At 40.2% G+C, this 12073-nt stretch overlaps 1 protein-coding gene across 6 annotated transcripts in view; it reads right to left on the reverse strand.

Annotated features, from left to right (window-relative positions):
* ntng1a (netrin g1a) overlaps positions 1-12073 on the reverse strand; it is a 125760-nt gene that overhangs the window by 97153 nt on the left and 16534 nt on the right. The window lies entirely within an intron of this gene.

The raw sequence follows: 12073 nt of genomic DNA on the forward strand, positions 1-12073 counted from the left end.
GAAGTTAAGCACACAGATATGGGAGGTTTCATTCTTATCTATCATGAAATGTAGAGTTTAATCAAAGTTGTCATTTGGCTCAAGCAGTTTATGAAGACATTGTTCAATTAAAATTCTCTAGGATCAGAAAAGGCAAATATGCATGTATGCTAACTCAGTGACGCTAGAGTTAGCATACAGTCAGCAATGCAGTAACGTAAGAAGGAAAACAGATCTTGTAACTACATAGAAAAAAAATATTAATGTACTGAAAACTAATTTGTAATTGTCTACTTCTCAGTATCTTTTTACTCTCTAAAGTGACAATGGTGATGGCAAGCCAGAAAGCCAGCTAATAATACAGGTAGAAGAAAACCCTTGATGAAATCCAAGGGAATTCAGGCAAGGAGGGGTACTGCAGTCATATCAAACACCAATGCGCCCCGCCACTGTGTTTGCAGCTTGGCGTATTGCCCTCGTGTTTACGGTGGGGGAATAATCTGAAGCGGCGCTGACTGTCGTTGAAAGAGAGCCTTCAATGTGACAACAATGTGTGTCCCAGAGTAACAGTTAATGGCTGGCACCTCTAACTGAATAATTTCATTTAGAGCGTCTGATGTGCAGACAGAGGGGATGTAAAATGCATTTCCATGCCAGCCACTCAATCGCTCACTATCCTTGTGAACATAATGAACAGATTACCGTTTGCACCCTTGTCACATCATGCCTCTGTGACAAGTGTCTGACACCTTGAGGGAGATGCTTTGAATGCATGTCCTCGCAATGCAGATGGCAAGGCCTGAAAAAAAAAAAGTCAGGAAACTAGTTTGGTAGCCACAGGAAATAAAACAACTTGCTAATTAGAGGAGCAATGGACTGAGGCAGACGGTATTGCCTGAGTTTGAGATGGCTTGGGAGATGGATAGGGTGAAATACCAAGTGTCTATATCCCAGCACCCTTAGGCCAAAGTCCTAGAGACAGCGCAAGTCTACACCCAATTTACCACTTGCTCTCTCTGTCCTGACTCGGGTTAATAAAATGCTAACCATCTCAATATCCGTGACGACATTTTGCTAACTACGTCCCCTCTAGTTAAATTCAGCCTCTCTTGTCCTTTTCTCTCCCACAGAAATATACTCCTGCCTGGGCTTAATCAGGAGGATTGCTTATTAAGGAAAAGCTCTCGGGTACTTCCTAAATTGGGGAGAGAACAGTCTCGCCAGTGCGATAACTGCAGATTTATGTCAGAATTAGGTGTAAATAGCTGCACTGGTTATTCCCCTTCTTTAATTAAGCAAGCACATTTTCCAGGTCTTTGTCTTGTGCGCTGACCACTCCAGTTCCCTCTGCGGGGCAGATGCTAGCTTACAAAGCAACTCGGTCATGTGTAGGAGAGTGCACAGACAAGCCATTATAATGTGCTCCCAAAAGTTCAAATGGCTAAAAACTCCATGACAGCTCATATAGTTTCTTTTTTGGTATTTTTTTTATCATTCTTATATATGTGCTTTTATGGGTCTGATAAGAGAGTTCATAGCCCAGTCGTCACTTCATGTTTCTTACTTTGTTCTCTGTCGTGGTTTCGAACTAGTACTCCAGCCTGATTGAAACTACCAACGGGTAGTTATCCAAAATGATACATGGCGGTAACTGTCAAATTACTTTTCGGAGTCAGATCAAGCTGAGTGCACAAGAAAATAAGGTGAGTGGAATAACACTTTAAAAGACTGCCGACTCTGTACTTTGAAAACAATTCCATCCATTGCTGCTCATCTCTCTGAGTTCTATCTTTATGCTCCACTCTTAATATATGTTCCAACAACCTTTACACTTTCTCTTAGCTGCGACTGTGCTCACATCTGCCAGGGAGAAATATAACTGAGACGAGCACTGGAAAAATGCTCTTATGCAGTTCATGAGGGGGTACTCATCGTTCAGATTCCGCATTCAATTTCCATCACTGATAGTGTTGCTATTGATCTAGAGTTTGCCCTGTGCTCAGTGCGGGCCAGACATAACAGATTTTATGGTTTGGGATCTGTCACTCAATGTAATCCAGGGGTCTTTTTCAAAGCCTGTCCAGGGTGAAGTGCACCGACTCACATTTCCCTCGAACAAGGAGAATGACACTGTTGGCCTAAAAGCTGTCTGAGAAGAGAGAAGTGTTTCATAGGGCGAGTCTAAACAAGCAAGTAGAACTTTGAAAGTGCATAAAATATATCCCCCTTCTTTTTTCTGAGTTAAACAATAACGAATTCTCTTTAATGCATTTTGACTAGATGATGTTATATCAGCCCCTTGTGTTAGCAGATGACTCGGCTTCAATATGCTTTACAACTCCTTATTGCATGTGTTTATACTACAGCTACACTTTGCATGGTTTCTATCCCCATCCATCCATCCATCCATCCATCCATCCATCCATTTCCTTCTTGTATCATAAGGAAATTATTGAGAGTTAAGTTTTCAGAATGAATGAGTGACCTGTATTATTTCAGATGTGCATCTCTTATATTACATTTCCATTAAAATAAACCGTGACACCAAATACAGGACATTGCACCTCAATTTCATTTTTGTGTTAACACAGCGAGAAAACGTTAATCCCCATCTTTTCACCAGTCATTAGTCCAATTAAGAATGAAACAGTGTGGTTTACTAAGGTGTGGTGACAGTATGCCCTCCATCAACTCCATCCACCTCCAAATGACTCTGAGACATGTCCTAATACACAGTAGTGCATTATAGAAAAGACATTACAAGCCAATAAAGGTTAAATAAACACCTACATAACTGAGGATATAACTTTTAGATTGTGCAACTAAACTACAATCAGTGTTGCTATGATGATGCTAATGGTGTTAGTGCAATGGTAGCATAGGAATTTGGCTGAGGGACAAAATTATGTTGCATATAGGTGGAAATTAATCATTTCTGACATGTTGCAGACATGTTGTGCTGCTTTTTTAAAACACATATCACTTTGCATTAGTATAGTATACAGCAGCATACATCCCAAAATAGATAGAAAAGCCTTCTGAAATAGTACAATGTGAACTGCAGTTCAAAATTTAGCAAAGTGTGTCTGTACGTACAGACACAAATAGAAGCAAAGTGGCACACACACATACACTAGTCACACAACACAAGGTATTCATTGTGCTGATAAGGGATGGGAGGCCCTGCTGCTTTGAAATGCTGAGTAGAGGAGGGAGAGCGTCTGCCACAACTGTAGGAAGATCTGACCCCCCACGACGGGTAAAAATGAGGGATGGGATCACTGGGACTGCTCTATTCAGAACACACCCCCTTATCTGCTGCAATTAACATTAAAACCCCCCCGAACACAGCTAAATGAAAACATGAGTGCCTCAAAATATGAATGCTACCATATGCCATGCTCGGGGCTCTGTAAACTTCTCTCTATCGGCCTGTGCTCATGAATGCCATTTGTTATTCAGTTCCCAAAGAGGGAAGGGGGATATTTAGAAAATCAGTGTTCAACCAAGTGAGCTCCGAGGGGAAAGCCACACTAGAGGGTCAAAGAGTCATTTAAAGTCAACGGATCTCTGCAGAAGCCAACCACTGTATCTCCATATATATTCTCCAACCCCTCGCGCACAAAGGAGGAGGAAGAACAGGGACGGCTATAGGACAGGAGGGGGTGTGTGGGTGTTTCAGACCATAATTTTCCTCAACTGATGAACTGTGAAATGCAACAAAAGCCCCCATTACCACAAGAGGGATTTTGAGTCCATGGAGCTATAGGAGAGAAAAGAGGGTTAAAAAAAATGCCTTTGTTAAATAAAATACACGGAGAAAGAAAAGAAAAACGTTCCCGTGTAGCAGAAATCAGACTGTGAGGGCCAACATGGTTGGTATATATTATTTGTGAGGTCTCCGGTCCCTAGAGTATGGTGACCACTTAACTGTGAGAAAACGTGATATTTCTGGGTGACTTGTAGTCAATAGCAAGAACTTTTAAAGATATTCAGAGGCTAAATCTGAGCTATGAGAGATCATCCCTTCCTTGACTTATATTCAATAGCAATTTTCTCGGAATATATCATTTCAGTATCTGGAAACCAAAGCTGAACGAGAGGGAAATATAATGTTTTTGCTTCCCGGGATGAAACGTTAGCCCTTTTCCTATTGACTTTGTTTTATACATGTAAGGGAATATGTTCTGATTTGCTCTTTCACAGTCCAACATGTGAGTTCACATTTAAACAAATTAACGATCCTTCAGCTTCTCTGAGGTTCCTTGCCATAGTTTATGGTGAAGGAGGAAATGTTCTGCTTCAAATTTAAAATAAAAAAATCTACAGAAAACCCTGTGGGAGGCTGGAGCCGAGGGGGCCCCCCGTCATCCTGTGATGGCAGTGTAAATGGTGAAGCAACACCGAATGCCTTGATGGAGCCCAGATTTACAAGTCATACACTCACACAGCACAACATCACAGGGCAACACCTGATGTTTTCTGCATACCAACTTTTCGCTAACTTCACTTTGCCAAACTTTTTTCCCCCCTCTCTGGGAGTAGACATTTCCTCCTCTTCACACTTTCAAAAAGTCCTCCCATTTCATTCATGTACAACCAAAAGAAACAAAAACAAAAATAAACAATGACACATTGTAATGATAGGAGGTGGTGTAATATGCCATTGCTCACATTGATCACTAAACCACACCCCCTCAAGTGTTGCTACATCTGCAAAGTTTTCCATTTTCCCATGACACATGCTCAGTTTGTAATAATATTTGCAGCTCTGCTACTTAAAATTCTTGGTAAACAAAACAAAGTCTTTCATTTATTGCGGGTGGCCGTTGTTATGCCTGCTGAAAGTAAAAATATTTTCCGCATACCATGAGGTGGTTTACAACGCAGTATCCAGCGGACTCATTAAAAGGAAAAAAAAATCATTATTTTCTGTCACATGAATTATTCTGCAGTAGTAGACGCTCATAGTAAACATCGCAAAAGTTTTTGAGTAATGGGTGCGTGTACGTGCAATCCAAACGCTCTGGCTTCTGTTTGCTCTAAATACTCAGTTTCAAATAGCTTTTTTTTTATACTCTTGGCTTTGATGATGTCAACAAGAGCAGATCTCCCTATTATGGTCATGTCATGCTCACAGCTCTGGCTGTGAGCTCAGGAGCCTTGCCCACCTGCTGTCCCCACCTTCTGTTCGTTAGAGGCAGCCAATCAGAAAAATGTGGGCTTAGAGGGAGGAGGAAGAAGCTTATTTTAGATGGAGGATGAACTGAGCAGCTGCACTGAGGGCCAGGATTATTTTCAAGTGTGAATCATGCAAAGCTCCTCTAGCAGAGCTCCAGATCAAAAATATGTTAGTAGAAATGAGGATAATAGGTCCCATTTAATATTTCCAAGTGAATGACTGTGAAACAATTTGAGAGTCTGATCAAAGACTGTATCCATAATCAAACCTGGTGCACCTTCCATTGTGTTTTAGTGTCTGCTAGAAAGTACATGAAAATATTCACAATGAAAGAATATATAATAACTATAATAACTTAAAACTAGGTTTGAAAACTCCAAAGATGTTTTTCCATAGCAACTCTGAATTTCTGCTATCAACAGTATCTCCCATTTCAAACATGTCAACTCAGTTTGCAGAACGGCTGGAAATGCACCTCTTCAGGGAATTACAGCATAATAAAATCAACGCTAATCCAATTGATTTGGAAATATTACAGAAGGTACTGTTTGTGTTGTATGTGCGGTTTCACTTGGCAACAAACTCAAACAAATGCATAGCACAACAAAGTAAGTGAATTTAGGCTCTGTATCCAGTGTGAATACAAGGTTCGCACTGCGGTTAACTGGTTACATCAGAAAATTAGCTGTTCTTATTCTTTTGCTAGCCTGCTGTTTCCTGACTCTAGTAATTGCTACTTACATGAGAGGAAACACACTTTGCTGTTGTGTCTTTGTGTCTGGATCCTTGATCATAGCACAAAGATGATGTGGCAACCATACACTCAAAACTCCATGAATTCATATCAGAAACTGAAATTTAAAACAAAAGTACTGCTATACAAGGCTGAGCCACAACATGCCCATAACAGGAAGTGGGATTTTCTGCCAACACCTGTTTAATGGACTTCTCTTGAGCCTGGTCTGGGCTGGCTGACAAGCCCATGTTCATATTGGTGCTCGAAGGCTCGGGAGAAGGAGCGCTTGGAAATAAGAAAATGATAAAAATTCAGCCGGTGCCCGACGCTCATGCAAAGTTTATAGCACAGGATGTGTCGGACAGAATATGATGAGATCCTCCCCTCACTGCGGTATCTGTAACCTTCACACTGGTCAGCTACAGTGTGGGTGTCTAACAGTTATCTGCTGTCTTAGACAATATTAGATCTATTCTCGCCGTGCCGGCAGTTGAATTCATCAAGCTACAAAATTAAAGATTGAAAGGTTCATATTTGGAGAACACGGGGGAAAAGTGTGCAGGCTGTAGGTTTCAACTCATTAAATATGAATGTTAACACTACATGACTGACATTATAGAAACCCATCTGTTAGTCTGTATAATAACTAAACAGTTCTGTTTACTTAATATCACCCTTTGTAAATAAGGAAGCAGCCAAAAGCAGCTTCTTCATTAGTAAATCCAATTTGTATTTTTCATTATTTATTTATTTATTTTTTAATTATTGTTGCCAGAGAGTCTGGACCGTGCAGCGATTTTGCACTCTGGTCACAGTGGCGGCTCAAATCCTTAAAAAAGGAAAACAAAATAATTTTCTCACAAAAATAAAATACAGTAAAATTTAAAATTTCCTGATTTCTCTGCATAATTGGAGAAATTAGCAACTTTTTCTATGCTCAGACAATGTGAAATCACACAAAGCAGAGATGCTGACAGTCCAAAAGCTTTAAGAAGGGAACAAAAAGTAGGGAACTAAACAAACAAATGTATTTAACACAGTAGTAGCTTGATGGTTTATTTGAGTTATTCTGGGTTTGACAGTTTCAATATACAATGTATGAAATTATATATTCAAATAAATATGTGTTTTGTTAAACACATGTCTGCCAAAGAGTAATCAAGCTGTGTCATTAAAGTTACAGTGTTAAACAGTAGCCCGGTGTTGTTAAAATCAGTGTGCATGACATTATGTTGCTGATAGAATAATTCAGTTTTTTTTAAATAATGAATGACCTCATGTTATGAGTGTAAAATATTTTTATAGTAACTTTTGGAAGCCTGGCCCACTTGTTATGGAGGATATATCGAATACATACTTACATACATAAGTATTACTTTACCTACTGATTATATAGAGAATTTCATCTATTTTTTTAGTTGCAGATAAAACAAAAAACTAAATTGAAAAAATATCGAATCTGGTGATTTTCAGTTTGCAATGCATCAGTTCATCATATTTCATTAAAGCAATAAATCTAAGCATCAAAATTGATGCAAATGGACTAATTAAAGCACAGTGTATTTAGCAGGCATGTCTGTGGGAATGTGGCTTCAGCTTGTAGCTTGTTGAAACAATAAAGTAAATTTTATGGCTCTTATGTGATGAAAACCGCTCTGCCCATAAAGGAGAGTGTTTGAAGTGTGTCACGTTAAGAAAAAAAATGAATACACACTATACTGAGTACAACCTTCGCCTCAACTTGTTTGCTGAGGGTTGATTAGGCTAATTAAATCACAGAAAAGAGACAGAATTCCCTTGAGCGCAGATTAAAATCAGCTGTGAAAAATTCTGCTTAAACATCGCCTGCTGGGTAATTATACAAAAATAATAACTCTTTGTTTGCCACTCCAGATAGCTATCAGTAATCAAACAATGAAACAAAAAGCTATGCTGAAAGAATCTGTGGATTATCCACAGATTTTTTTTTACTCCTATTAGCTTGTTTTGGCAAAAAATTCAAAAAATGCAATAAATGTTTGCCCCTGTTTGGCAAAGATGAAAGACAATACATAAAGTGGATCACACTGATTTAGTCCTCCAGTGTTAAACAGTTCTACTGAATAGAAAATGTTTTTTTATTGGTGTTTAATTGTAACAATGTTCCTGATATCTGACCTTTTTTATACCAATCAGTGCATCTGAAATTCCATCTTTGTGCTTGTTTTTGCAATCTCACCTCACAAAAAAATCCAATATAAACTGTTTATGAGACAGACACAGACAACACTGTAGCCCTGTGAAAAAGCAGCTGTCTCTTTTCTCTCGATATCATCCTCCTCTAACCCTTGCATTGAGCGTTGCAGTATGAAATGAGACATATTGCTGCTGACAGCGCACTCGTTTTCTCAAGGAAATGTCAACGTGGAGCCCGTTGGCGGAGTGGGATGGTTGAGGCATGGGAGAGTTAAAACGCTTTGGCTGTCTCAAACCTTTAATCGGGATCAGCTTAGGAAGAGGGGAGATTTGTATACCTCTGAGTAAATCTATGGGGGCTCACAACAACCTTGCCTCCCATTCACTGGTTAATACATCTAGAAAACCTCATCTAAAAGGATGACCAAGATGCAACATCGAATAGCAGGTTATAATGGGAAAAAAAGAGTCGTTGTTACAGAAAAATGAAAAAAGATTTAAAAAAAAACATCAATCCTGGCAAGGTTCAAGGAAAACATCTTAAATCTGTAGTAAAATCAAGCAAGAGATGCACGGTTCATCTCAGCCAGAGGTTAACTGGAATGTACCATCTTGTCTGGTAAGCACAGGGGTGCAGGTGCTCACAGTCTGCACACTGAAAAATAAAAAGGAACACTATGTCTGTGTTAGGGAGTAACATACCTTAATGACCAAATAATGGAACTATTACCAGTGGAAAAAACACTTTAGTAAATTAAAGTTGCAAATGAAAATGTTGACAATTACAAACAAGGCTACATCTAGATATTATTTTCTGTATAAAGACGTTATGTAGTATATAACTCATATTATATTTCTCATGTTGTTGCTTCCTTCTCTACTTGTGCATTCCAAAGCCTTCCTAGTACTGGCTATAAGCACAAACAAATACTCCTAAGCAGGTTTTGTTCAAGATAACAAATCAATAAGTATAAAAGCACCAACTACTGACCAATCAATTCTCTTGGAAATTGGCAGCGCCATTTGTAGAAGATGTTGCAACGCTCGGTGTTCGGATCATGAGGGTCTCTTAGGAGGGCAAGAGTGTTCAGAGAAGGTCTAAACCCTCTGGCTTTCCCTGATGAGCATCAATAAGAGAGCTATAGATTCTCAGCAGAGGGAATTGCCTTTTCATTGTTCTGTAGGTCTTTGTATAGCAATATAATCCTACAACAGAGACTGATTAAAGTACTAGTAAAGTCTTGTATTTTATGTCCTTGAGAGTAAGCCTACTAACCGGGTTGAATTATGTGTTTATATATGCTCTTTTTTTTACTGGGATTTAAACATGTACACAATAAGTCAAACTTTGATTAAAAAAAATAAATATATATCTTGCATATTTGCAGCTTAAGGGGGAAAAAATAAAATACGACATGCTATGAAAAGCTTGATATGGGTATGTTTGCAGGCTTAGAAATGGCAATGGTTAACAAAGTTCACATTTTAAAGCCTATATCAGTTTCTAATGAATTATCCAAATTAGTTACAACGCCATGTGTGGTATACTGTCCTCTGACACAGCATTACAGTCCTTTGATTGAGGCTGAAATGGGGTAAAAAGGCACACACTGCACCACCTCCTAACAATCCCCATAGCTTCCTCATTTAGATGTGATTGGCTATGAAATGTACTGGCCTGCAGGACTCAGGTTTCAGCATTCATCAGCACTTCCTGGTTGTAAATTGATGGCACCGAGAGAAGCATCCAGTACTTGCACGGGAATGCAGAAGGACATCAATGCATGCAAGAGCATGGTTTCCAAACACAGTTTAATTTATATATCCACACCTACTGAGTAGACTCATTTATGTTTAATGCCACGTGCATCAAAGAAGAACAAAACTGTGCGTTACGCTGAACGATCATTTTATAGCCCAAAAAGCTCTGCGGCGAGGTAAATGAAACGCTGATAATTCCCTTGAGTGCTCTTGACTGTGATGCGGCGGCTAGACATAGAGGAAACGCAGCTACTTCTCGGTTTAATCAACCTGTACTGGGAAACAAAGACGTGTCTAAATGCAACATAATTACTTCCATTGGTTTTATAAATATGCAGCTTTTTTATGTTTTTAAGGTTTTCCAAATACGCAATCATCAAAGTTAATTGTTTTGCACAAGAACTGGCTTTTTTGGAGATTGCACATTAATTTTGTATGAGCTCAAAGATGCCCTCATGAACGCTGCACAAACCCGACCATCAGGCTGAGGCTGTGGGAGCCGTCCAGGCTTTTAAAGGCCAGTCTGAGTCTAACTGGAGGGGACCGTGAAAACTCATATGATGGCAGATTCATGTGCCGGAGTTCAGTGAATGCCAGCTTATTGCTAAGGAAAAGGTCACTGGGCTAGAAGGAGAATTAAAAAGTCTTTACTGGGGAGGGTGGTGTGTGTGATGTTGTCTTCCCTTATCTGTGACCCTGGGATGAAGGCCGCAACCCGAGATAACCACGCTCATATAAGCAGCACGCCCTCAAGCTACTGCATCTCTTTCCGTCTCGGTCTCCTCTCGTCAGGCTTCGGTGTCTGTTACCTTCAGCACTCCAGGAAGCAGACACAACGCTTTAAAATACACCCGCCTCTACGAGCGCAAAATCAATTACCAGAGAGATGGAATTCTCCGATAATGCAGCATAATGATAATTGCCCTGGATCTGCCGTGATTTGACTTATGATACAAACCACTATTGGCATTGTAGCAGCGTATTGGCAGCCAGAGTAGCTGAAATATCAATGATAATTGTTCCAATGTTGATTCGGAGCCACGTTACTGCCTGGGGTAAACATAAACCAATTGCACAGAATTGGACTCCATGGTAAGCAGCAGGGGTCATATTTCATTGATGTTTGTGTGATTTGCGATCAGCACAGTGCAGCAAGAGAGAGGAAATGGTTATGTGGGAGCTAACCGCTGCCTGTTTAATTGAAGCACTCCTATCACATCGACTGCCGGAGACACGAGGGCGACAGCGCGGCACAAACTCGCGCTAATTCAATAAGCAATAATCACACTGTTGTTAAGAGGCTGGCATTAATAATCACAAACTCCCTCTCAGTGAGTCTAGAAATAGAACATAGATCAAAAACGGATGGCTGCTCGTCCAGGATTCAGCCAGTTTATCCACAGCATAGCCGCGGCAGGCCGCACAGATACTACGACGCGCTTCAGACTCAGATGTGGATCGCTCGGAGGTCAGGGAGTCACCCGGAGGGGAAAGAAAAGCAGAGGGTGGCTGCATTTTGACAATGACCTCGCAGATATGGAATCCCATGCCCTCTAACTCACTTTGCCTTCAACCAACCTTGGAGTCAGCCAATCACAGGAGTCAGCATTTTTCAAAAGTGCCTCAGAGATGTCGGGCTGAATAATGTGTCCTATGAATAAAACACATTAGCTACAAAACATGCTGAATTATTCACATTTCAGAGCCTCCTTGCCTCCCTACACTCGAGATATTAGTTCTTCAGTCATCATATGCTTCGCACACGGTCCTCGGAGTCTCTGTCTCCCTCACGTTCACTCCTTCTCACTTCTCCGTTGATCATTCTCACTGCCTTTGTCATCTGTGTTTTGTTAATCCCTCTCTGTTTCTCTGTCTCTCCCCTCAGCTGACGTTCTGCTGATGGCGAGTGTCTATTTATACTCCCAAAGTTACTACTTTTCCTGGAACATCTCACTATTTATCTAAAGAGCTCTTGAAGCCGTTGAGGAGTACATTTGTTCTGAGAGAATCTTTGATGATTTGGTAACACACGGTGGCCCAAAATGGATTCATCATTCAGCGCTAATCTGAGGCGACCAGCTGTGAGCTTCAGAGCTAAAAGGACCTGAAATAAGGAGGAGGGTGTTTTGCTAATTAAATACTTGACCTAATATGCATCTTTTGCTCATTTCACTTTCAGCTCCATCAGGAATTTGTAATTTTCATGATTGCGATATAATTTGCAGAATCAACACCATCGC

This window comes from Astatotilapia calliptera, chromosome 9 (assembly GCF_964374335.1).
Source record: "Astatotilapia calliptera chromosome 9, fAstCal68.1, whole genome shotgun sequence".
Taxonomy (NCBI): Eukaryota; Metazoa; Chordata; class Actinopteri; order Cichliformes; family Cichlidae; genus Astatotilapia; species Astatotilapia calliptera.